This window comes from Triticum urartu, chromosome 1 (genome assembly GCF_003073215.2).
Source record: "Triticum urartu cultivar G1812 chromosome 1, Tu2.1, whole genome shotgun sequence".
Classification (NCBI taxonomy): domain Eukaryota; kingdom Viridiplantae; phylum Streptophyta; class Magnoliopsida; order Poales; family Poaceae; genus Triticum; species Triticum urartu.
This window is the reverse complement of record NC_053022.1, coordinates 113,371,137-113,395,974: the sequence shown is the minus strand read 5'-3', so window position 1 is coordinate 113,395,974 and position 24,838 is coordinate 113,371,137. Positions and strand designations below refer to the sequence as shown.

The 24,838-nt window shown below is 42.9% G+C and overlaps 1 pseudogene; it reads left to right on the top strand.

Annotated features, from left to right (window-relative positions):
* The first annotated feature begins 893 nt into the window (after positions 1–893).
* Positions 894–24,838, top strand: part of LOC125532762 — a 63,404-nt pseudogene continuing 39,459 nt past the window's right edge.

The following is a 24,838-nucleotide window of genomic DNA, read 5'->3' as shown; positions in this document are numbered from 1 at the left end:
AACCTCTGTTGAGGCAGGAGTAGCCACAAGAACCGGAGGTGTCCCTTGCCTGGTGCCGGCCATACGTAATGAGCGCTTGCCAAAAGACTTCAAGGGGCCTCGTAAGGTGCCTAATTACATGGCCGACTTGCAGCCTGGGGCCTGGATTGAGAGTTATGAGATGGCAATGGAGCTGTTGGAGGTTAGCGATGCGGCAATGGCTAAGTATTTCACTATGATGTTGGATGGAATGACCTGCACTTGGTTAAAAGGATTGCCCCCCAATTCCATCGGCTCATGGGTGGAATTAGAAGCCCGGTTCATTCAGGACTTCAAGGACACATGCAAACAACCTATGCCAATAGTGGACCTGACTAATTGTAAGCAAGAGGAAGGTGAGTCCACAACCCATTGGGTGCGCCATGTCAAGGAGATAATTCATTCATCTAATAAGATGGATGCAGGCTCGGCAGTCTTAATGTTGGAGAAAAATTGCCGTTTTGAACATCTGAAGCAGAAGCTGGGGCGGCTCAAGCGTGAATGCAATGACATGGGCCAGTTGATGGCGGCTCTGGTCAAGTATGCTGATTCTGATAGTACCAAGGACCCCGTGTCTGATGAAGAAAAGACAGGGAAGGGAAAGAAGAATGGCAATGGCAAGGGTCACCAGCATAACCCGGCGAATCAAGGAGGTAATAAACGTAAGGCTGACGAATTTGTGGCTAACACCAATGCACAGTGCAACAATCAACGGCGCAAGGGTAGGCAACCCCCTCGGTCAGGCGGGTCGGGTCCCACCCTCGAGCAACTATTAAATGAACCTTGCCCGAGACACGGCACCCGGGAGAAGCCAGCCACCCATTTGTGGAAGGATTGTACAATCATGAAGGCGTTTAAAAATTCAAACACGTTTGATGGAAGTCACGGGCCTGGCGGCGGGTCAGGCGGAGGCGGCTTTCACGGCCCGGGCGCCGGTTCAGGTGGAGGCGGTTTTCACGGTCAGGGCCATACGGGTAACCAAGGAGGTTACAATCTGCAGCCCGGCCAAGGTAATCAATAGCAACAGTCTGGATATCAGAGCAACCCAAAATAGTTGAATAGTGGGCAATACCATATATTTACCACTAGTTTATGCAAGAGGGACCAAAAGCTTCACAAGAGGGCTGTCAATGCCGTTGAGCCGGCGATTCCATGTTATTTAAGGTGGTCAGAACAGCCTATTGTGTGTAGCAGAGAAGATCATCCTCCACAAGTTGATAATCCGGGTCACTTAGCCTTGGTAGTGGCACCTCAGGTCGATGGATATAAATTCACTAAAGTGCTCATGGATGGATGCAGTAGCATCAACGTCCTCTACTATGAGACATTTCGTCGGATGTGGTTGACTGATAAGAGTCTGAAGCAATCCAACACTGTTTTTCACGGTGTTGTACTTGTCAAGTCGGCATACCCAGTTGGTAAGATTGAACTGGAAGTAGCCTTTGGGGATGAATATGACTCCAGGGCTGAGAAGTTAACTTTTGAGGTGGTTAAGATCAAAAGCCCATATCATGCTCTGTTTGGACGGCCGGCTTACGCCAAGTTCATGGCTCGGCCGTGTTACGTATATCTGCAGCTCAAGATGTCGGGTTATAAAGGCACCATTACAGTTCACGGAAGCCGGAAAATAGCCCTGGAATGTGAAGTAGGAGATGCCGCTTATGCTGAGTCTGTTTGTGCAATAGAGGAGTTAAAGTTTTATAAAGATAACGTTGGCCCGGCAGACATGACGTCTTTAAAGAAGCCAACAACGGAGCATGAACCGGTGTTGAAATTCAAGTCAGCTGATGACACCAAAACGGTTGATTTTGTGCCTGGCGACTCATCCAAGTAGTTCATCATTAGTGCCAACTTGGATCCAAAATAGGAAAGCACGCTCATCAAGTTCATCCATGAGAACCGGGACATCTTTGCATGGAAACCTTCTGACATGCCGGGTGTCCCGAGAGAACTTGCTGAGCACACTCTTAACATTGATCCGAAGTTTAAGCCAGTCAGACAGTTCCTTTGGCGGTTTAACAAGGAACGACGCAAGGCCATAGGAGAAGAGGTGGCCCGGCTCCTGGCGGCCGGGTTCATTGTGGAAGTTTTTCACCCAGAGTGGATGGCTAACCCGGTGCTTGTACTCAAGAAGAACGGCACCTGGCGTTTGTGTGTGGATTACACTGATTTAAATAAAGCTTGTCCAGCTGACCCTTTTGCTCTCGCTCGTATTGATCATATCATTGTTGCTACGGTGGGTTGTGAGCATTTGAGTTTTCTGGATGCTTATTCATGTTATCATCAAATCAAGATGGCAGTCAAGGACCAGGAGAAGACAGCTTTCATCACTCCGTTTGGACCCTTCTGTTATGTGTCTATGCCTTTTGGACTTAAGAGTTCCCAGGCAACTTATCAACGGTGTATGCAAAATTGCCTTCACAATCAGATTGGGCATAATGTTCATGCCTATGTGGATGATATAGTGGTGAAATCCAAAAAAGAGGAAACCTTGGTGACAGATCTGAAGGAGACCTTTGATAACGTCCGGGTCTACAAGATGATGCTTAACCCGGCCAAGTGTGTTTTTGGAGTCCCAGCTGGCAAACTCTTGGGTTTTTTGGTGTCCAACCGAGGTATTGAAGCTAACCCGGAGAAAATTAAGGCAATCATGTCCCTGGCCAAACCAGTATGCATCAATGACGTTCAACGGCTGGCGGGTCGTGTTGATGCTCTGAGCCGGTTCATAAGCCGGTTAGGAAAGAAGGTGATGCCTTTGTATCAGATGATGAAAAAGACGGATGACTTTGTTTGGAGTGAAGCTGCAAATTCTGCCATTGAGGATCTGAAGAAACAGCTTGCTGAGCCGCCGGTTCTTGCTGCTCCGGTTGAGAAGGAACTGCTATTGTTATATGTAGCCGCTAACTCACGAGCTATTAGTGTGGCGATTGTGGTGGAACGCGAGGCTGGCAAGGAACATCCGGTCCAACGGCCGGTTTACTACGTCAGCGAAGTGTTGATTGAATCTAAACAAAGATATCCACATTGGCATAAGCTCGTTTATGGGGTATTCATGGCAAGCCGGAAGCTCAAACATTACTTTCAGGGTCACCCCATCACTGTGGTTAGCTCCGCTCCTTTGGGAGACATCATTCAAAATAGAGAAGCTACTGGACAAGTCGCCAAGTGGGCCATTGAACTTGGGTCTCATGGGTTGAAGTATGTACCACATACTTCGATCAAATCTCAAGCACTGGTTGACTTTATTAATGACTGGACAGAGATGCAGATGCTAGAGGAGAAACCAGACAACACATATTGGATGATTCACTTTGATGGATCCACACAGTTGGAAGGCTCGGGGGCTGGAGTCGTGTTAACTTCCCCTCGAGGTGACAAATTTTGTTATGTGTTGAGATTAATGTTTCCTTGTACTAACAACGCAACAGAATATGAAGCCTTGCTCCATGGTCTTCGAATGGCGAAAGAAATGAGTCTAAGCCGGGCCCGGTGCCTTGGCGACTCAGATTTGGTGGCTCAACAGGTGTCAGGCAAGTGGGATTCCAAGGACCCTCTCATGGCGGATTATCGCCGTGAAGTCGATGCAGTTGCAGGACATTTCAAAGGTTATCAGGTGGAACACATTGAACGTAGGAAGAATGATACGTCTCCAATGTATCTATAATTTTTGATTGCTCCATGCTATATTATCTACTGTTTTGGACATTATTGGGCTTTATTATCCACTTTTATATTAATTTTAGGACTAACCTATTGACCCAGAGCCCAGTGCCAGTTCCTGTTTTTTCCCTTGTTTCAGTGTTTCGCAGAAAAGGAAAATCAAACGGAGTCCAATTGACCTAAAACTTCACGGAAATTATTTTTGGACCAGAAGAAACCCAGAAGACTTGGAGTGCACGTCTGGGGATCAACGAGGAAGCCACGAGGCAAGGGGGCGCGCCCTCCACCCTCGTGGGCCCCTCGTGGCTCCCCTGACGTACTTCTTCCGCCTATATATCTCCATATACCCTAAAATGATCGGGGAGCACAATAGATCGGGAGTTCCGCCGCTAGAAGCCTCCGTAGCCACCGAAAACCAATCTAGACCTGTTCCGGCACCCTGCCGGAGGGGGAATCCCTCTCCGGTGGCTATCTTCATCATCCCGGTGCTCTCCATGACGAGGAGGGAGTAGTTCTCCCTCAGGGATGAGGGTATGTACCAGTAGCTATGTGTTTGATCTCTCTCTCTCTCGTGTTCTTGAGGTGGTACGATCTTGATGTATCGCGAGCTTTGCTATTATATTTGGATCCTATGATGTTTCTCCCCCCTCTACTCTCTTGTATGGATTGAGTTTCCCCTTTGAAGTTATCTTATCGGATTGAGTCTTTAAAGATTTGAGAACACTTGATGTATGTCTTGCCGTGCGTATCTGTGGTGACAATGGGATACCACGCGATTCACTTGATGTATGTTTTGGTGATCAACTTGCGGGTTCCGCCCATGAACCTATGCATAGGGGTTGGCACACGTTTTCGTCGTGATTCTCCGGTAGAAACTTTGGGGCACTCTTTGAGGTTCTATGTGTTGGTTGAATAGATGAATCTGAGATTGTGTGATGCATATCGTATAATCATACCCACGGATACTTGAGGTGACATTGGAGTATCTAGGTGACATTAGGGTTTTGGTTGATTTGTGTCTTAAGGTGTTATTCTATTATGAACTCTAGGGCTGTTTGTGACACTTATAGGAATAGCCCAACGGATTGATTGGAAAGAATAACTTTGAGGTGGTTTCGTACCCTACCATAATTTCTTCGTTCGTTCTCCGCTATTAGTGACTTTGGAGTGACTCTTTGTTGCATGTTGAGGGATAGTTATATGATCCAATTATGTTATTATTGTTGAGAGGACTTGCACTAGTGAAAGTATGAACCCTAGGCCTTATTTCCTAGCATTGCAATACCGTTTACGCTCACTTTTACCATTAGTTACCTTGCTGTTTTTATAATTTCCGATTACAAATACCTTTATCTACTATCCATATTGCACTTGTATCACCATCTCTTCGCCGAACTAGTGCACCTATACAATTTACCATTGTATTGGGTGTGTTGGGGACACAAGAGACTCTTTGTTATTTGATTGCAGGGTTGTTCGAGAGAGACCATCTTCATCCTACGCCTCCTACGGATTGATAAACCTTAGGTCATCCACTTGAGGGAAATTTGCTACTGTCCTACAAACCTGTTCACTTGGAGGCCCAACAACGTCTACAAGAAGAAGGTTGTGTGGTAGACATCAAGCTCTTTTCTGGCGCCGTTGCCGGGGAGGTGAGTGCTTGAAGGTATATCTTTAGATCTTGCAATCGAGTCTTTTAGTTTCTTGTTTTATCACTAGTTTAGTTTATAAAAGAAAACTACAAAAAAATATGGAATTGAGTTTGCCTCATACGCTTCATCTTTTTAATATCTTTCGTGAGTATGATGGAAAGGAAAATTGTGCTCAAATGCTAGTAGAAGAATGTATTAAAATGTTTGGCACTAAATCTTTGAATGATAAGCATGGTTGCAATGCTGTTAGTATGAACTCCTTGAATATCCATGGTACTAATGATGATTGCACTATTTATGATGAAAATGTCTCCTATAAACATGTCAATTTTTGTGGAGTGCATTGGGTTTGTAAGTACACGGCAAATAGGGAAGATAGATATTGCAAGAGGCATAAGTACTTAGAAACTAAATTGTTGCAAGAAAGGCTAGATGATTGTGTTGAAAATTTAAATTTTGTTTCCCGTACTTGTAGACTTTGCAATGAAAGTGGTCATTTAGCTATCCGATGAAAATTGTTGCATGATCTAATCGTGTCCAAAAATTGTGATGAGTTGATTTCCCTTGCACATTATAATGAACTTAGCTTGCTTATGGGTTGCGAAGAAATGAAACATATAACTGGGCATCTTCCAAAATTTGCCCGTCATAAACTTCTTGGTTTTGATCTAGAGGAAATTTATATGTATTGTGCGGTGAATTGTATTGAAAATCCTTATATTGCCAACTACATAAAGAAAAGAAAACAAATAGAAGATGAAGAGAATACTAATGAAAGGGAAGAGACTTCCCAATACCCTCCTATTATTTCTTATGATGAATCAGGTAACGAGGAAGAGCCTCCTATTCAACCAATTTCATTAATAAGGAGCTCCAAAAAGAGGATTGAACCCACACATGATGTGGTGAAGAAGAACAAAAGAAAAAGGAAGAGAGGTAAAAAGATATCTCTCCCAAATAATGCTGCTCCTATTACTATTGTGCCTCATGAAAATATAATTGTGGAAGATAATGATACTTCTTATGATCTTGAAAATCTTTTTGGCACTTGCTTGGAAGAATATGATAATTGCTATACTATTGGTGCTATCCATACTATTAATTCTGAGAGTGATGAAGGAAATATGCCCTAGAGGCAATAATAAAGTTATTATTTATTTCCTTATATCATGATAAATGTTTATTATTCATGCTAGAATTGTATTAACCGGAAACATAATACATGTGTGAATACATAGACAAACAGAGTGTCACTAGTATGCCTCTACTTGACTAGCTCGTTAATCAAAGATGGTTATGTTTCCTAACCATGAACAAGGATTTGTTATTTGATTAACAGGATCACATCATTAAGTGAATGATCTGATTGACATGACCCATTCCATTAGCTTAGCACCCGATCGTTTAGTATGTTGCTATTGCTTTCTTCATGACTTATACATGTTCCTATGACTATGAGATTATGCAACTCCCGTTTACCAGAGGAACACTTTGTGTGATACCAAACGTCACAACGTAACTGGGTGATTATAAAGGAGCTCTACAGGTGTCTCCAAAGGTACATGTTGGGTTGGCGTATTTCGAGATTAGGATTTGTCACTCCGATTGTCGGAGAGGTATCTCTGGGCCCTCTCGGTAATGCACATCACTTAAGCCTTGCAAGCATTGCAACTAATGATTTAGTTGCGGGATGATGTATTACGGAACGAGTAAAGAGACTTGCCGGTAACGAGATTGAACTAGGTATTGAGATACCGACGATCGAATCTTGGGCAAGTAACATACCGATGACAAAGGGAACAACGTATGTTGTTATGCGGTTTGACCAATGAAGATCTTCATAGAATATGTAGGAGCCAATATGAGCATCCAGGTTCCGCTATTGGTAATTGACCGGAGACATGTCTCGGTCATGTCTACATTATTCTCGAACCCGTAGGGTCCGCACGCTTAAGGTTACGATGACAGTTATATTATGAGTTTATGCATTTTGATTTACCGAAGGTTGTTCGGAGTCCCGGATGTGATCATGGACATGACGAGGAGTCTCGAAATGGTCGAGACATCAAGATTGATATATTGGAAGCCTATGTTTGGATATCGGAAGTGTTCCGGGTGAAATCGGGATTTTACCGGAGTACCGGGAGGTTACCGGAACCCCCCGGGAGCTATATGGGCCTTAGTGGGCCTTAGTGGAAGAAGAGGAGAGGCAGCCAGGGCTGGGCCACGCGCCCCTCCCCCCTAGTCCGAATAGGACAAGGAGAGAGGGGGCCGGCGCCCCCCTCCTTTCTCTCTCTCTCTCTTTTCCACCTCACGAATCCTATTCCAACTAGGATTGGGGGAGAAGTCCTACTCCCGGAGGGAGTAGGACTCCTCCTGGCGCGCCCTATGATGGCCGGCCGGCCTCCCCCTCTTGAACCTTTATATACGGAGGCAGGGGCACCCCAGAGAGACACAAGTTGATCCACGTGATCATATTCTTAGCCGTGTGCGGTGCCCCCTTCCACCATAGTCCTCGATAATATTGTAGCGGTGCTTAGGCGAAGCCCTGCGACAGTAGTGCATCAAGATCGTCACCACGCCGTCGTGCTGACGGAACTCTTCCCCGACACTTTGCTGGATCGGAGTCCGGGGATCGTCATCGAGCTGAACGTGTGCTAGAACTCGGAGGTGCCGTAGTTTCGGTGCTTGATCGGTCGGGCCGTGAAGACGTACGACTACATCAACCAAACGCTTCCGTTGTCGATCTACTAGGTTACGTAGATCATACTCTCCCCTCTCGTTGCTATGCATCACATGATCTTGCGTGTGCGTAGGAATTTTTTTGAAATTACTACGTTCCCCAACAAGTGATTATGCTTATGATATGAAAAGGCCCAAGCTTGGGGATGCTATGTTTGATGAAGATGATGTTTTTGAGAATACATTTGCTGCAATTAATGTTTGTCCCAAGCTTGGGGATGCTATGTTTAATGAAGATGATATTTTTAGTCTCCCAAGTTTTGATATGCAAGTTTATAGTGATGATAGCATGCCTCCTTCCTATGATGATTATTGTGATGATACTTATGCTATAAAAAGTAGTGATTATATTTATAAAACTTGTCATGATTATGGTTACCCCTTCTCTGAACATTACTCTTTTAATGTGGAAACAATTTATAGTATTCGAGTTTCTTATGATACTCCCACTATTCTGAATGAGAAGAATTTTGCTTATGTGGAGAGTAATAAAATTTCTATGCTTGTAGATCATGAAAAAATGATTTAGGTGCTGGTTATATTGTTTAATTCATTCATGATGCTACTGAAAATTATTATGAGGGAGGAATATATGCTTGTAGGAATTGCAATAATACCAAGTTTCCTCTCTATGTGCTTAAAATCTTGAAATTTTGCTTGCTTTACCTTCCTATGCTAATTTATTATTGTTTCCATAAGTTGTTTGCTCACAAAATCCCTATGCATAGGAAGTGGGTTAGACTTAAATTTTCTAGTCATATTCTTCTTGATGCTCTCTTTATGTTTCAATTCTTATCCTTTATGTGAGCATCGTTGAAATCATTATGCCTAGCTAGGGGCGTTATACGATAGCGCTTGTTGGGAGGCAACCCAATTTTTATTTTTGTTCCTTGCTTTTTTGATCCTGTTTAGTAATAAATAATTCATCTATCCTATGTTTAGATGTGGTTTTATGCTTTTAATTAGTGTTTGTGCCAAGTAGAACCGTTGGGAAGACTTGGGTGAAGTCTTTATGATCATGCTGTAAAAAACAGAAACTTTAGCGCTCACGAGAATTGCTGCCATTTTTATTTGGAGAGTGATATTTAGTTAATTATTTTTGCAGATGATTAATATATAAATTCCTCAGGTCCAGAAATTTATTTGAGATTTTTATGAGTTCCATAAGTATACGTTTGATCCAGATTACTGCAGACTGTTCTGTTTTTGACAGATTCTGTTTTTCGTGTGTTGTTTGCTTATTTTAATGAATCTATGGCTAGTAAAATAGTTTATAAACCATAGAGAAGTTGTAATACAGTAGGTTTAACACCAATATAAATAAATAATGAGTTCATTACAGTACCTTGAAGTGGTTTTTTGTTTTCTTTCGCTAACGGAGCTTACGAGTTTTCTGTTAAGTTTTGTGTTGTGAAGTTTTCAAGTTTTGGGTAAAGATTCGATGGACTATGGAATAAGGAGTGGCAAGAGCCTAAGCTTGGGGATTCCCAAGGCACCCCAAGGTAAAATACAAGGACAACCAAAATCCTAAGCTTGGGGATGCCCCGGAAGGCATCCCCTCTTTCGTCTTCGTTCATCGGTAACTTTACTTGGAGCTATATTTTTATTCGCCACATGATATGTGTTTTGCTTGGAGCGTCATATTATTTTATTTTGTTTTGCTTGCTGTTTGAATAAAATATCAAGATCTGAAATTATTAGATTGGAGAGCCTTCATATAGTTGCATGATTATTCGACTACTCATTGATCTTCACTTATTTCTTTCAGAGTAGTTTGTCATTTGCTCTAGTACTTCACTTATATCTTTTAGAGCATGGTGGTAGTTTTATTTTGAAGAAATAAATGAACTCTCATGCTTCACTTATATTATTTGGAGAGTCTTCACAACAGCATGGTAGTTTGCTTTGGTTATGAATCTAGTCCTAATATGATAGGCATCCAAGATGGATATAATAAAAGCTTTCATATAAGTGCATTGAATACTAAGAGAAGTTTGATGCTTGATGATTGTTTTGATATATGGAGGTAATAATATCAAAGTCGTGCTAGTTGAGTAGTTGTGAATTTGAGAAATACTTGTGTTGAAGTTTGCAAGTCCCGTAGCATGCACGTATGGTAAACATTATGTAACAAATTTGAAACATGAGGTGTTTTTTGATTGTCTTCCTTATGAGTGGCGGTCGGGGACGAGCGATGGTCTTTCCCTACCAATCTATCCCCCTAGGAGCATGCGCGTAGTGCCGAGGTTTTTGATGACTTGTAGATTTTTGCAATTAGTATGTGAGTTCTTTATGACTAATGTTGAGTCCATGGATTATACACACTCTCACCCTTCCATCATTGCTAGCCTATTCGGTACCGTGCATTGCCCTTTCTCACATTGAGAGTTGGTGCAAACTTTGCCGGTGCATCCAAACCCCGTGATATGATACACTCTATCACACATAACCTCCTTATATCTTCCTCAAAACAGCCACCATACCTACCTATTATGGCATTTCCATAGCCATTCCGAGATATATTGCCATGAAACTTTCCACCATTCCGTTTATTATGACACGCATCATCATTGTCATATTGCTTTGCATGATCATGTAGTTGACATAGTATTTGTGGAAAAGCCACCGTTCATAATTTTTCATACATGTCGCTCTTGATTCATCGCAATCCCGGTATACCGCCGGAGGCATTCATATAGAGTCATATCTTGTTCTAGTATCGAGTTGTAATCTTTGAGTTGTAAATAAATATAAGTGTGATGGTCATCGTTAATAGAGCATTGTCCAAAAAAAAGAGAAAGGCCAAAAAAGGGGGAAGGCCCCAAAAAAAGAAAGGCCAAAGACAAAGAAAAAGAAAGGCCAAATAAAAAAATAATAATAAAAGGGACAATGCTACTATCCTTTTTCCACACTTGTGCTTCAAAGTAGCACCATGATCTTCATGATAGAGAGTCTCTTGTTTTGTCACTTTCATATACTAGTGGGAAATTTTCATTATAGAACTTGGCTTGTATATTCCAACAATGGGCCTCCTCAAGTGCCCTAGGTCTTCGTGAGCAAGCAAGTTGGATGCACACCCACTTAGTTTCTTTTGTTGAGCTTTCATACATTTATAGCTCTAGTGCATCCGTTGCATGGCAATCCCTACTCCTTGCATTAACATCAATCGATGGGCATCTCCAGAGCCCATCTAGGAGGTCCTTCGGAAGATCGAACCGTTCATCTACTGCGGAATTCCCATATTTACCACCCCTCCTAATTTCAGCTCGATCCGACGGTTCAAACTCCGGGAACCTTCTAATGAGTGGACCAATTTTTGGATTCGTTTTCTACGCGAATACGGATCCGACCCGAATTCATGTTTCTTTATGAACGTGATATTGGACAACCTTTTTAGAGGAATTCTCTTTTAGGGTATTGTGCGTTGTTTTTAAACACGTGCCCGCAAATTTTTAAGCCTCCCCTGAGGTCATCTTCATCATCATGCTGGTGTCAAACCAGTCCGGCAATATTGCTCCAAGGCTGCCGACCTGCGCTAGACACATCGTCACTTTGTTGAGCCGAGCTCAACTTCTTCAGATCATCATCTCGGCAAGCCGAATAAGAGTCCGGCATCGCGAAGTATAAATTATCACCAACATCGCCGCCCCACAGATTACACGGAGCGGGCATACCGGCATCGCCGCATGGTCACTTCATCAAGCCGACATCGACCACGTCACGACCTGCATCGGCAGGGCCGCACTATTGCTTCTTCAAGCTGGTGTCCATCACGCCGACCTACTTCGACATCTCGGCTGGACCAGGGGCTTCGCCATCTCTTCATCAACCTACTCCGGAGACTTTGGCGTCACTAGCCGACCAGCTCCGTCGAGTTAGCTGGACCGAGGGCTTTGTCTCGGCGAGCCAACCTTTGCCAGCATCGCCATACCATCGCTTTATCGCCCATCAGACAATGGGTGTGCGGATCGAGTCCCAATTTTTGGAATCACCTTTCTTCGGATTGCTACAACAAATAAACCAGGTGCTATTAATCCTAGTATTTTTTGCTTGTTCGGGTTCATTTTTCCCAAGGAATTATTACTCTGGTTTGTTCATCGTATGTACACAGGTCTATCAAATGATGGCCGTATTAACGACGGTCGCATGGTGGTTTGGTCAGTTTCCGTACATGGTCCGGCGAACGCCGCATCCGGAACTCGGACCGACCTGTGAATTCAGGCTTTGCCACGCCTTTACCGCATCACGCCGATGCCCTGCATCGACATTAACTTCGGCGCCAGGCCATATTTCTTTTATTACTCACTTTGCATAAATTATTTATTATGCAATGATTTTATTATCATTATTATTATTACTATTATCTCCGGTTTGCACTATTTTTTGTGCACAGGAAAATGATCCAGGTTGGGCAGTATCGTCAACTCGGCGTACTGACATACCACGTCACCTCGGCTGGACGGGGGGCTTCGTCAACACTTCATTACCCCATGCCAGGGACTTCGGCATGACTCTGCCGGCCCGCATTGACCGTGCTATGTCACCACTTCGGAGTGCCGAGCTCTTTGCTCCGCCACCTTGGGACCGGCTTGGGGGATGGAACCTTGTCCCGCATCAAGCTCGGGCCGTGTCATCAATACCGAACACATTAACCAGCTAAGTTGCCTTCATGCTCAAAGTTTTAAATTTTTAATTTGTGTTCGGTTCGACCAAGCATTATACCTTTTTGAAAAAAGTTGCTTGTAGAGAATCTCCTTGTTAAAACTTTGTTTGTGACACACAAATTCAAATACCCCATTTACTTAGGGGCTCCCTTGATGGAGCTTTTACTCTTGCATATGATTATACTTGTACGGCTTCATTCCTTGTTCGTGTATTATGCCACAATATGCACCATATTGACCTAAGCGATTTGCAAGCTGGGTTGCCTGGCTCCTGTGCTTACCCCTACGTTCCCGATTGTTCGGCTAGGGAGTAAAGGGAGCACCTCTGCGATTATCACGACCGGGTCATCTGAGCTCTGACCTCAGACTGGGTGAAGCCGAAAGCTAGCGCTCTTATTGTTTTCAATCATGGTCGGCACACAACAGAACTCATGAGTACAAAAAATCTATTGCACAAGTCTCATAGTAATAATGAGCACCGAAGAAAGGTATCGGTGGGGGTACTATTTTCTTCGAAGATGCTTCTTACACTTCGTTAGTAATATAGCATAAGTTCCCTGAGCACGCTTTGTCTGTTACAGCCTTATGGCCTGATTGCCTGGTCATCGGAAACACCGTCGATACTCTCGACAGGCGGAGTACATGACACTTTTCGGCCCTTGGCCGAAGAGGGAGAAGCCAACGGTCGGTTAAGACGCGTTTAAAGTTCGTGTGAACACAAATATGATATAAGTACTTCGGTACATACAATCATTATACGTAAAATTCTTACCCAGGTCACTTGGGGGCTCTTAAAATTTATATATGAGCTGTAAATGTGTTTCCTTCTTGGTCGTTGTCAAAACACGACAGAAGCACTATTTTTTCTTTCTCTTCCAATTTTCGGATTGGCACCGAACACTTGATCTTGTTCGGACGTCATGTTTTTACTGACGTTTTTTGGTTTTCCAAGATTTTTGGCACTTTTAAACTATTTATGTGTTTCCAGCACAAGTCTCACGGTGCAATGCCGGTCACCTTTATAGATTTGGCAAAAACATTCTTGGATCTCACTATATATGCATTGGTTTCGAATTGTGTCTTCGGTCAATAGTTGGGTTGCCCGACTCCTGCGCTTGCCTCCTATGTTCCGCTTTGTTCGGCAAGGTGTGCAAAGGGAGAACTACTGCGATTGTGCTTCGAGCTCACATGGTTAAGCACCGCAGTGGAGAAAGCCGAAAAATGACTGTCACAATAAGCGTAAACTGGTCAGCGATCCGATGATGGTGTTAAATGACGGGCCATTCATAACAATGGCCGAAGTGTTTACGGCTTGACCTCGACAGTCGCCGAACACTACCGGGGGCTATTAACTGGCCTCCCAAACTAAATCCTCGGTATTTTGCTCTGACATTAGAGCTGAGGTTTCATGATCATGCTTAGCATGACAACCCAAAGAAAGGAACCGATAGCGGGACTATTTTCTTTGGAAGACGTTTCTTATGTTAAACAGTAATATAACATATCTCTCTGCATACCTTTGTTTATAAAACCGTATGGCCAGCTTGCCTTGTTTGTCGTAAATCTTTGCCCTCATAAAGGCTTTATAAAGTAGGACAAACACTCCTCGGCTACTAGCCGAGGAGGTGGAAGCCGATGGTCGGTCAACAAAGTTTTGTACAATGCAGATCCGAGCATTAAGGATGTAAAGTACTTGGATACATAGAGTCATTACACATAATTTGTGATTTTACTATGGATATCGATCCTTAATTCGGCCACTCGTGCCCGCATTAAGGCTCGGGGGCTACTGGGCTTTGGGCTTATTATTTACAAATATTAAAGGGGCACATCGATCCCCTTATCTGGTGTTGCCACCCGACCAGTATCTCGGGGGCTACTGCATTGCCTGTCAAATGCAGAAAATTTTAAGTGCAATACAATTTCCGAGGAGATTATGATCCTCAGGTTGGTCGGCCGCACCCAACCTGAGTCTCGAGGACTGAGCACGTCGCTTTTTGTATCCCGAAGTATTCTGCCGAGATAGGACTTGATCCTCAGGCCGATTTTGCAAATCAACCTGAGTCTCAGCGGCTACTGGGATCAGTGGTCTTACATCATCCTTCAATTGCATCTCGGGTTTTAAACCGATACACATGTTGAGGGTTACTGGATATATATCTCGGCAGAGAATAAATTGCACCAATCAAAAATATTGACAAAAAATTGGCCCACAGTCGGGGTGGTGCACCACCTTGGAAGCAGTCCGGCATAAAGCTCGGGCGCTAGTGGCTGGCTCCATAGAGGGCATTTCCAGCATTAAGCTCGTCTAAACTCCTTCAACTTTTTTGGACCAAGATGATCTATGACATCTTGGATATAGTTCGGCGTTGGAGCTTGGACATAGTCCGACGTTGGAGTTCGGATACATTTCGGCGTTGGAGCTCGGAAGCAGTTCGGCATTGGTGCTCGGCTGCAAAAGATACCTCGAATGCAGTCCGGCGTTAGAGCTCGGACGTAAGAGGAAACTGCCTCCCGGGAAGAACTTCAAACCCGAGGTGTGGCATAAAAATAACAAGGCATTGATAAAGGCCGGAAACTTAAAGGGGCTCCTCGGATACCCGACGTGCAAACTCGTCGAATGCATTTCGGCGATCCTCAAGATCGAAGATGAGAAGATTTGTTGAACTAGTTTTCAAGACCGACAACCGAAGATGAAGAATAGTTCAGAAGAATCGAGGAGCGTCCCTAACTTGAAGACCGGTTCAGGGGGCTACTAACGGTGTCCTGGACTAGGGGGGTACTCACCACGTTGTCTCCCGATCTGTTAGATTGGGCCGAGGACCCCCATGGTCGTATACTCATGGGCCAGTTCAGACAGCTGCCGCATACATGGAAGATTCCACAAGACTTGGTGATCAAGACAAGGACTCCTCCCCACCAGCGTATTCGGCTAGGACTCTTGTTATCCTAGGCCTCTGGTGCATTATAGAAACCGAGGCCAGGCTAGTCGATAGATCATATACATACAATCATACCATAGGCTAGCTTCTAGGGTTTAGCCTCTCCTCGTGGTAGATCAACTCTTGTATTACTCATATTATCAAGAATATTCAAGCAGGACGTAGAGTTTTACCTTCATCAAGAGGGCCCGAACCTGGGTAAAACATCGTGTCCCATGCCTCCTGTTACCATCCGCCTTAGACGCACAGTTCGGGACCCTGTACCCGAGATCCGCCGGTTTTGACACCGACAGCCACGGTTCATGTGGTCAGAAAAGACAATGACTTCACCATCTTTGGGATTGGGCCGTTCCTCCTCCGGGTTAGGTGCACGGTAAGACATAATATTCTTCCCTGGAAAAAAACCTATGGCAAAGAATTCCTTCAGATTGTCCTCAGTTACTGTGGAAGGAACCCAGTTGCAGACGGTCGGAGCTTTTGACGGCATGATGATCAAAAGATGAACTGAAAAGAAAGTAACATGCCGGCTCAATTCAATGGTGAAATTACTAGTTAAATGATGGTGTAAATAAATAATGGCGGCTTAAGTAAGGGCTAATGTCATATAAGGAAAAGTAAGACAGCGCAATAAGCCACCATGACTACAGATATTTGAGAAATGCCAGAAAACAGATTCGGCTAAGTGCTGAGACAAACACGTTTCCTAATTGCTTGATATTATTCTAGATCAAATGGCTCTTCAAAATGGAAATTATTCTAGACCTAAAAGTTCAGCACAGATGAGTTTGTGATGCCTAATGAGGCCTTTATACCGGGAAAAGGGATCTACTAGTATCAAGAGTAGGCACAAAACAACTACCGCACAAGTATATATCTCTTTTTGGATCAAGAAGAGGCTGCAGTGGAAGAACTATGAAGAAACTGTGATGAACTACGAAGAACACACAGAAACCTAGAAAGCCCTAATGCAGATCTAAGGAGCAAGAAAGGAAATGCATACAGCCACAAATCTTCCGCGGAGAGTTGCCACCGTTCTCTAGACTAATTCCGGTTGATGAACCGGCCAAAGTCGACGGAGGTGAGGTGCTCTCTGACGGCGACGGAGCTCGAGCAGCGGCAGGGGTTGCGAGAGGAAGGATACGAAGAAGAAGGAAGGATGAGAAAGACTAGGTCGTGCCTATTTATAAGGGGGTAAGCAAACAGGTGGGCATGAAGATCGAGGAAGACTCGAATAATGATTATCCAACCGAACGGACACCTCGATTCTCGGAAGGCATTAAAGGATAAAGATCCGTTGAGAGATGACATCATGGTGGTTTTTCGTGTTTTCAAGAGATGACGTCATGGTGGGTTACAAAAATTTCTGCGAAGAGAAGAAAGATGGATTTGGTTTAAGTATTAAAGATTGACAAACAACAAAGTTCAAAGTTAACCTAGGGCCTAATGTTGGGAATATAGCTAACCGGTAAAAGACCCGCCCAGGAGGGGCCGGGTCAACCCCAACGGCGGGTTACAAAAGGAGCCCAGTAATATTCAAGGTGATAGTTATTAAGACTTGTAGAAGGCCTAAGCCGAGAGACGGCTTAAGGCCCAATATTGTAAACCACCGTGTGTAAGGAAAGACTTGTAAAGAAAGGCATGTAAAAAAGTCACTGAGTCAGACACGTTTTATGAACCGGCTGGGACTCTGTAGGCCGTCAGGCGTCAACCCGTGTATATAAGGGGACGACCCGGTGGCGTCTTAGGGCAAGAAACAAGAGATCGATAACCAAGCCGGCGGATTAGCCTCCTGGTGATCGAAACCCCAGCAATATCAACACAACTAGACGTAGGCTTTTACCTTCATCGTAAGGGGCCGAACTAGTATAAAACCTCTCGTGTCCTTTGTCCTGATTAACCCCTTTAAGCTTCCTTGTTGCGATGGCCCTACGACTAAGTCCTTTTGCTAGGACATCTTCCATGACAATTCCACGAGACAACTTGAACATGATTTTGGTACTGTAAAATTTGACCTTAGTCCAGATTAGTAAACAGATCTTGTTTCTTTCACAGTTTGAGTTTCGTTGCTCCGTTTGATTTGATTCTTTTCGCAAACTGGAGTTCTTAAGTTGAACTTTCTGGTTAGATCTTCTTATTTGAGATTTACCCATGTTTCTTTGTTTAATTTCTTATGTATGCTATTGTTTGTTTGCGATAGAACACCCGAAGTGTGAAGCGTGCTACTACGAGTCCCTAGGTTTTGCGGATCATCAGCAAGGCAAGTAACACTTTGATCATACCCTTTATCACCCAGTTTTTATGCATTAGCTCCAATCCTCAAACATTGCATGATTAAGATGTGATTAACATGTGGGTTGGGAAGTAGTTGATGAGGTAGAACCTATTGCCCTGTTATATTCAAACCTTGGGAGTTACTTCTACGTATTGCTTATATTGCTATTCTATCCTCGTAGACGTGGTTTGGGTGAGTGAAATCCATGACAGATGTGAGATTGTTAATTAATGGTTCAACTTAAGGTGGCAACTTGAATACACATCTGGGTGGATTGTTTGTTGGGCACTTGGGGAATCCAGTGTTGTCCTAGGATATCCTGGAGTACCCATGTGATAATCCTATGGTCCGCCACCCAGGCTCAAAGGGAACTTTGATATTTTCATGCTAGAAACTTCCGTGTGCAGCCACAAGCTATTATGGGCTCTAGTATAGTTGAGTAAGTTGCGTGAAGCTCCCGAAGAGGTGGATCAACAGGTAGAGGGATGTAGGTTGGTATGGTCTGCCCGGAGTAAGGGGTTAATGCTTCGGAAAGACTGTGTCTCGGTCATCCGTTTCTCAAACATCATGTAGTGCGAGAAATCCAACGGAGGAGATTGAGTCTTGTGGGGAAAAGTGCGCAAACCTCTGCAGAGTGTATAAACTAATCATGGTTAGCCGTGTCCCCGGTTATGGACATCTTGAGTATCTAGTACTTGGAGTATCCTAAGTATCTCATCACTATTAAATAATATTGTTGGGTTGTTAATTACCTTAATTGGTATTGAGTTGGAGGAACCTTCTCAATGATGTTTCAACTACCATGATAGTTAAATAAAATCTATTCCTTTGTTGTAGGCAAAAATTGGCTTTTCACAAAAACTATAACCATAGAGATTTCCACCAGCCAAATATGCATGTAGTGATATCATTATTCTGTTCTTGCTCTACTGTGTTATTTTGCCAGCATATTCCATGTGCTGACCCGTTTTCGGGCTGCAACGTATTATGTTGCAGACTTTTCAGACGAGGAGTAAGGTTCGTTAGGTCGTTGCCGTGCAACTCAGCTATGCCGTTGGAGTTGATGGACTCACTTTATCTTCCAAGCCTTCCGCTGTTATCTTATTAAATGGCCTTAAGCCATATTTATTGTAATAAGTTCTCTTTTGAGACATTCGATGTAATAAGTGTGTGATTGCTACTCTGTTATAAATCCTCGAGTACTGTGTATGTCAGCATTACCGATCCAGGGATGACACTGAAGCACAGAGACTTGACCGTTTGAGGTCGGGTCGCTACATTATACCCTGCAGGGGTGTCCCAACTTAGCCTGTCACAAGCTCTCACGATCAACGAAGGATATTCCTTCTCCCGGAAAGACCCGATCAGTCTCAGAATCCGGGTTACAAGACATTTCGATAATGGTAAAACAAGACCAGCAAGACTGCCCGGATGTGCCGACAAATCCCGATAGGAGCTGCACATATCTCGTTCTCAGGGTACACCGGATGGGCAATACGTTGTGTTGGCATAGACCCTGGTTACCTAGGAGGCGCCGGACATCGCCCAGTTCAGACAAACACTCAGAGGAGCACTGGCCCCAAGGGGGGGGGGGTTAAAATAAAGATGACCCTCGGGTCTGCAGAACCCAAGGGAAAAAGGCTTAGGTTGTTAGGCAAATGTAAAACCAAGGTTGGGCCTTGCCGGAGGAGTTTTATTCAAAGCGAACTGTCAAGGGGGTCCCATAACCCCAACCGCATAAGGAACGCAAAATCAAGGAACATAACACCGGTATGACGGAAACTAGGGCAGCAAGAGTGGAACAAAACACCAGGCATAAGGCCGAGACTTCCACCCTTTACCAAGTACTAGATCATTGTTGGCGCACGTTGCCGCGCCCATCTATTTCTGCAATAGAATGGTCTGAATTTATATAAGTATGTGGTGACATAAAATATTAAAGTTAATTGTTCGAAAAGAGGAATTTTAATCACTCTCCAGTACAAAAGAGTGAGATGTTTTCTTATATCTAATTCTCTTAAGTTTTTTTAAATAAATTAAGAGATTTAGATATAAGTTACTACCAGATTACGCTGAACTTCATATGGTATATGATTTTTATTTATCAAGCACATTATGCAAACACAAGGTAATGCTACTGTTACTTTGAAGCCCTTTACCGAAAACATATTTTACCCAGCACAAGTCCAATGTACATTTCATAAATACTAAAACAACTTAGCTAATTACCAAGGCTAAATATCTGTTTCAAACACTAAAGCAAATTGATTAATTGCTAAAGCTGAATATCAACATGAAGTGCACCACTGAGACAGTCAAAGCCGAGCACCACAAGTTGTCTACAGCTATGCATTCTTTTAGAAACATTATTTTTCATATACGAAAGTTGAACTGGTGTTTCACATTTTGCAATACAAATAAATAAATATTTACGATAGAGAAGCTAATGTGCGCTCTGCTTCTCCCAGATTGAGACAATTTCAATTGAGCAAAAGAATATCACTCTGTCAAGAAAAAAATCACTATTCTGATCATAGAATATATCATATTCACATGAGATACATCAACCTAGTACCAACAAACACTTATGCCAGAAACCTGTATGGAAGAGAAGGCACAATAATATCAGTGGAACTTGAGTAAACAATTAAGAACCTTAACATGACAAAATATATTTTTTCATAAAAATAACCAGATAATATTAAATTAATAGACAACCATAATCTTAAAGACCTAAAGGATAAAGAAGATCACAAACTGCATATTAATTCCAATCACATGTATATATAAATGCCAATCAAAGCCACTCAAAGCCAGTCAAAAAAATTCCACTCAAAGCCAGTCTCTTCAGTTAGTACCAGTTTGCACTGAACTTTAGATGGTATATATAATTTGTGATTGACCAAACGCGTGTATATATAATTCCAATCACATCCTTTGAAACTCATTGGAGAGCAAATTATCATATACATCCTCCGTTCCTAAATATACGTCTTTTTTAGAGATTCCAATATGGACTACATACGGAGCAAAGTGAGTGAATTTACACTCTAAAATATGTCTATACACATCTGTATGTAGTCTATGTCTAAATCACGCAGTACTTGCAGACCTGCATGTATCTTTATTTAAGTATAAGTATTTAACCCATTTTTAGGAAAGAACCAGAATCTTACTCTATGAGAAGAACATAACATGGATTTCCATCCTTATTGTTGTAATACATTTTAGCAGTAGAATTATGTTAGAATAAATTCCATCCAAACAGGTGGTTATTGCACAATAAGCTAAATATCATTGTTGGGGTTGAAATGACCGGAGGCCAAGCAAGAAGCAATCCTCAGAACCAAAAAAGAAGTTGACAACACAATGTTTGGCAGATTTCTTGTTATTTTGATTGTCGTCGTATGCCCTCAACATGCTCCTAGGGTTTTTTCACAAACTTGGAGTGGGAGATGCTGCATTAAACACCCCATTCATGTGCATCTTTTCAAACCAACCATAACCAGCAACACCACGAACATCGAGGGCAATTGATATATGTCACTCTATAGCTGTCACATGTTCCCCAATCGCAGCACATACATGTGTGATGGACCGACAATTACTCAAGTAGTAAGAGCTAGTATTTCTTCCCAAATTCGCAATGTTCTTGCGGGTGATCTGGAGCCTACAAGAGGCGGTCTGCACTCTGCACCATGGTCGTACGGCTCTTCGAGGTTCTATATGGACTCAAATGTTTGTTTGCTTCTTCTACCCCATATGCCTACAACAATGAAATTACATGTTGAAGCAAATAATTGATATAAGAAGGATATTCTAATCTGAAGGTGCAACAACATACTAATAAGAAAATGATCATGATCAGGCAGGAAACTAACACGACAATTAATAACATTATCGATGTTAGATTGCATTTATACTTGTCCCATGTTATGTTGATGGTGAGACCTACCTACACTTTGCTGAATTTTAACCACGCTAAACATAACATAAGTACACTATTCGACCTAAATATTTGGTGTCAGTCATATGCTGGCTAGGCTAATTCTTAGCAATGATACAAATTCCTGACTAGTGTACTAAATAATCTGCAATCTAAAATAAATAAATAAAAGGAAATCATCAATCAATAATTCAAAAAGAGGTGCCCAAGAATAAGGAAACCGTGAACATGGAACAAGGAATAGGGGATCTTTAAGCTGTAAGTTTTACTCTAATGTTTGGGCTGGACTTTTCATTTTCTTAAGTTATTAATTTAAAACTATTCTCCCACCTTGAAGTCAAGCCTAAGTCTTCTTTTACCTAGTGACAATATTCTAGTCTTTTGGTAGGAAAGTATTGGGCTGAGATTTGTTTCCTATTCTTAGTGGATAGCGGTGAAACAAAAATAAGTGGAAAAACAGACGGAATATATTAATCAAGAGATATTACCATCGATGGGTTTCTCCACGAAAGGCTCGCATAAATGTTTTCCATGAATCTCAATAAAATCTTCTTGCTCGGTAAAGTAATTTAACTCTTGGTTGGGGTGCTCTCTTCTGAAAACAGCATAACTTGAAACAATCCAGCACATAACATCCCAAAAAAAAGTGGTGGAAAGGACGTGGGAGGAGCAGCTGAAAAGGGACTCACCAGCAGCAAAACCACGACCAGGTTTGTCGGAGGTGCAGGACGGTGGTACACCCATCAACGCACGTGCAGTACAAACTCTCAGGCAGGAGGCAAGATGGTGGCAGTAGGGACCTTCGAGGGCATCGACGCGTAGAGGCCCCCGCGGGACACCATACACGGCGCCCATGGGACACCATACACACCTATGAATCACGCTCCCATCAGAACAAATCCATCAATTTAAATAAAAAAGCAAGTATATATCATACGTCCATTGAGAAAATGGTGGAGAAGGTGAAGTTCGTATACAATAAAACTACATATAATAGAGAAGAGTTTGGATCCACACACAAGTACAAAACCAAGAATGCAAGAAGGGAAGGGTTGAGGCACACCTTTACCAAACGTATAGCATAAGAGATCATCGCATATCCTTGAGAGAGACAGAGAGGAGTCAGGGGGTTTGGAAGGGAGAGTTGTCGGGATGAATCGAGATGATGGCGCCAAGAGAAGCTACAAGCAGGACAGATCAGAGGACAATGAGGGCGGCTGTGACGGTGGCTGTGGCACACCTAGGGTTGGCGAGAGGAGAGGCGTCGGGAGAGGTGCACGATGAGCGGAGTCAGCCGGCCTGCGATGGCACCAGTCTAAATGGGCTGGATAGATGGCCCAGTTAACGACAGACTACCGATTTTTCTACCGGAGTAGCTGTTTAACGGACAGCTGGCCCAAGTCGTGGTAGTTTCTCCCTGATACGTGGATCCAACGGCAGATGACGACCAGAAAACGGGATCTAACGGTCTACGAGGATGGAGGCATGAGATGCCAGGAAAGTGGCTCAGTTTTACTGTCCTTAATATAGGTGCATTAAATAAAATAAGAGATATTGTGATATTCCAACATAATCATGTTCCAACATGGAGCAATCTTCACTTCACCTGCAACTAACAATGCTATAAGAGGGGCTGAGCAAAAGCGGTAACATAGCCAAACAACGGTTTGCTAGGAAGGTGGGTTAGAGGCTTGACATGGCAATATGGGAGGCATGATAAACAAGTGGTAGGTAGCATGACATAGCGATAGAGCGAACAGCTAGCAAGCAAAGATAGAAGTGATATCGAGGGTAACGGTCATCTTGCCTGCAATGTTCTGAGAGTTGTCGAAAGCTTGCTCATCGTTAGCGTACTCAACAGGTTCCTGCTTCACGAACTCGTCTCCCGGATCTACCAAAAGCAATAACACAAGCAACGGAACAACAATCAATCATGGTGCAATGCACAAGCAACATGATGCAATACATGGCATGGAATGCAATGTATGATGTGTAATGCATATGGGTACTCCGGAAGGGAAAAGGTGATCAAGGAATCATCTTGGAAAACCAAGTATGCCGCTGGAAAGATGGGGTGATTTTGGTCGAAATCGATATAAGGATCAACGGAAATGGATGCACGGTTTGCAAATGGCAAGCAAAACAAGAATGATGCAAAACTGCGATTAACAGCATCATGTCACTTAGAATGCAACAAGAAACTATGCTACAGCACTCCAACATAGCAACAAAGCACATGAACATAAAGTAGACATGACGTTCTACAAATCATGAACACTGAGCTCCTGCTAGAACTCACTAGAACAAGCTAAAAATAGCATGGCAAAAATGCAAATGATAACAGATTCACATACTTAGAGAAAATACTAAACATGTCAAAAACAGTATCGGGTAGCAATGTTTAGAGCTAGCAAAAAACATGCTACAGGAACATATCATGGCAAAAAAGGCATGACATGCTAGTACTCAATGTATAGAACAAAACTACCTTACTGAACTTTGGCCAAAGATGCATATAAAATATGATGGCACCCATGCAAACATGGCAAGTTATATGAACAGTTTCAGACTTAGAAGTAAAACAGAGCATGGCTAGAACATATTCATGATAGCAACTTTGCAAGCTCATGCCACTCACCACAAAGCATTTCATGGCACAACAAGGTAACCAACAATAATTAGACATATCCAAGAAGCTATGCATGGCAAGATCAAGTCCATAGGGTACATGGATCACTAGCAAAACACATGGCAAAACTGAATCTCATGTTAACAATCTGCTAGGAACTATATTTAGCAAAAGTAGAGCATGGAGAAGACATGCTAGAGTACTCCAGAACTACAATCAGAGGCATGAATGGATAAAAATACCACATCTTCAGAACACTCTTACTGAACTATCTCAAAATGTGCATGGATGTCATTGTAGCAACAAGTTTACA